Here is a 3,777-nt window from a genome sequence, read left to right on the forward strand (position 1 = left end):
TTCCAAGTTTCTTTGTCTGGTTTGATTTCAGAAATAAAATCCAGTTTTGGTGCCATATTCAATCTGTTTATCAATATAAATACATGTATAATGACAAATTCGTTAATTTAAATGATAATGCAAATTATCTAATAACAATACCATAGGAAATAAAATATTCCTAGGATTTCGCAGAAAAAAGAAGCAACATATAAAATAACTATAAAGCAAAAGTAGATCTGAAATCAATCATGCAATCATCAATAGAACAAAATATATTAAACTAAATTCCATGAAATAAACACAAAGCATTGCAATAAATATGTTAGATCCCAACTATCAAGTTTTTTGAGAATTGGTTATCTTACATTCTGAAATATTTCTTTAAAGACCACATTTTTCGTGTTATTTGCAACCTGACCATCCTTTTCATGGACCAAAATTCTCAAACCCTTCTTACTTCTAACTCTAGAGACGGCGACATAAAACTGGCCATGACTGAACACAGGCCTTGGAAGGTATAGTCCAACATTAGAAAGTGACTGACCCTGACTTTTATTTATTGTCATATCAAAAGAAATTGTCAAAGGATATTGTCTTCTTTGCAGCTTGAAAGGCCATCTTGAATCTAATGGAGTCATCACCATTCGTGGAATGAAAACTTTCGTCCCAATATTGCTGCCTGATATAACTTTTGCTTCAATGATATGATTGCCTAACTGAGTGATAATCAGCCTTGTCCCGTTACATAAACCAGATGATTGATCTATGTTCCTCAATAACATTACAGGAACTCCAACTTTAAATTTTAGCTTGTGGTTAGGTATCCCAGAGCACCGAATACTGTTAAGAAAATCTGGAGTATGTAAATTTTCTTGGCAATCAATATCCCCATCAGCATTACAAACACTATCAGAACTCAAATACACCCTTTCTTCTCCGGGAATTAATGAAAGGACGTAGTCATTAACCATTTCAACGATTTCAAACGTCGGAGTGAGGATGGCTCTATTTTGAAGGTAATTCACATCAAACATATTATCTAATAGATTCGGATATGTGCTTTCAACAATAGTGACAAGAGGTTCAGTAAAATCTTTGATGAGTAGATCATTTGGCACTTCAATCAATGCTTCTCCATCATTAGGCTCACCAAGTCTACCGTCACCAATACTTAATAACTATTCTGGAAATTCTCGTAATTCTGAAACTTCATTGTTCGAAGTGGTTGATTGTAACCTCATATTTTGAGAGAGAGTCAAAACTTGACAGATGTCTCATAAATATGAACTATTTATCGTGGCAAGAACAATGTCGGCCCTATTGCCTTTAGGAATCACTGGTAATATTTGTCTAAACTCTCCTCCAAACACAACCACTTTCCCCCCGAAAGGTTGATTTAAACTATTGGGATTTGAAAATCTGAGCACATCTCTTAAATTCCTGTCAAGAGCTTCAAAACAAAACCTATGGACCATAGGTGCTTCGTCCCAAATGATGAGCTTTGTTTTAATTAATAGCTCAGCGAGAGGACTCCCTTGTGTTATGTTGCATGTTGAGTCTTCAGTTATAGACAACGGGATACCAAATCGTGAGTGAGCAGTCCTTCCACCAGGCAACAAAAGAGAGGCAATACCACTTGAAGCTACGGTAAGTACAATGTCACCTTTTGAACGTAAGCCAGAAGTTAATGTTCTCCACAGATATGTTTTTCCCGTACCACCATATCCATAAACGAAAAAAACTCCACCATTATTCTCAAAAACAGCGTCGATAATTCTATCATATACATGTCTCTGTTCAGTAGTTAAGCTACTTAGAAGTTCAGTATGTTCGATTGCTAGAGACTCCTTGTTGTAGTTTAACTCATCTTGGATGAGCTTGTTATGAAAATCATTAAGATTTATGCTTTCTGGAACCTGAAGTGGAGGATAATCACCCAAAGTTTTGCCATTTCTGCACAAAATCTTTTCTATTTCTGTAAGAGCTAAACTCTTTAGCTGATCATCATTTAGATGCAAATCTGTCAAGTAATAAGAAACAATTTAGAAATAGAATAACATATGATTGAATAATATATTGAAAGTTGGTAAAGAAAAAAAAAATGAAAAAAGCAAGAATCTTAAAATGATAAAACACAAAACAATAAGAGAATAGAATAATTATCATAGAAACATAGTTTTACATTAGAATAGATTTATTGAATAAACTGACATAATTAAAGGTACAACTTTTCCGTACAAAATATTTTCAAAATGAGTATATTAGCTGAAATAATAAAGGCCAAAAATTCGTAAGAAATAAAATATGACATACATGTTAGTGCTTACTGTTAAATGAAATGAACAAAATTAAGTTAAAAAAGATTACCTTTATATTGAAGCAATTTTCTTTGATTATATAGGATATCTTCTGCAATTAAGTGCCTTTTCAAAATGAGTATATTAGCTGAAATAATAAAGGCCAAAAATTCGTAAGAAATAAAATATGACATACATGTTAGTGCTTACTGTTAAATGAAATGAACAAAATTAAGTTAAAAAAGATTACCTTTATATTGAAGCAATTTTCTTTGATTATATAGGATATCTTCTGCAATTAAGTGCCATGTCTTCTCCCATACAAATTCAGGTCTAGACAAAGAGTTGGACATTAGCAAAGTTGCAAATAAACTTCTTAAAAGTTGTCCAGAACCCCAGAATGATGCTTCCATAATCCCGTCAATGTATTCCTTATCATCATCAAGTAAACCCAAAGCATAGCAAGCTTCTTTGAATGTCGGATAGACGACACCGTTAACCGTCCGGATATCTTCATAGCATTTAGGTCCTCTTACTATATTGAGCAGAATTCTCAAAAAGTATAGTTCTCCACAACTTGGAGGTATATAATAAAGTCTGCCAATCGTAAATCCCCGTTTCCTTGGTTTCCATTCATGTAATTTACTTTTCCATACAAACTTCATAGGAAACTCATTGTACGTTAGAAGTCTAGCTTCAGGATACACTTTGTTTGCTGCCATCCAAGCTAGAAACATTGTCTGCTCAATGCCAGGTCTATTGATCACTTCATCAATTGCATCATTGTCTTCATAGATAACATATTGTTCATTCAAAAGATGAAAACTCAATCTTTCTACTGCAGGTTCTCTTTTATGAATTTCATAGCCAAATATTCTCCAAGCTGCTTCACATGGAGAAATATATCTGCAATCATAATACATTTTGATTTCATCAACTATTTGATCCTCACCGCTTGCAGAACTTTCATATAGTGCTGCGGTGACACGATCATGGCCTTTGTTTATGTATTTAAATAAGTACTTGATGGATCTCGACTGATTGCACCATTCAACATTAACATGTGCCTGGTACTTTATGAGAAGATTAGAATTGTATGGAACAACAAAACGATTATCAAGTTTGACATAATTCTTTTCAATGATCTTGTCATCATCCCGTCTTCTATATACTGGATAACCATCATTATCAATAGTGGTTCTCTGGACAAACTTCCTTGGGAAGTGCTTAGAGCATTTGCCATCCTTCATGCATGGAGAATGTATATTGGATTGGCCACATGGACCATGAATCATAAAATTTTTGACGCACTCATACAATTCAGGATTTTGTTCTTTATCCGGAATTTCAGCGCAAATAATCTTATCTATGTCATCAGCAGTAGGATACTTGTCTTCTGGAACCAAGAATAGTAGTATATGAGCATGCGGCAAACCTCTTTTTTGAAATTCAACTGTATATACAACTGCGACATGAAATTTTAAATTCATTAACAAAA

At 33.7% G+C, this 3,777-nt stretch overlaps 1 pseudogene; it reads right to left on the reverse strand.

Annotated features, from left to right (window-relative positions):
- Positions 339 to 3,777, reverse strand: part of LOC109831269 — a 5,681-nt pseudogene continuing 2,242 nt past the window's right edge.

The sequence above is a fragment of the Asparagus officinalis genome, chromosome 2, assembly GCF_001876935.1.
Source record: "Asparagus officinalis chromosome 2, Aspof.V1, whole genome shotgun sequence".
Lineage (NCBI taxonomy): Eukaryota > Viridiplantae > Streptophyta > Magnoliopsida > Asparagales > Asparagaceae > Asparagus > Asparagus officinalis.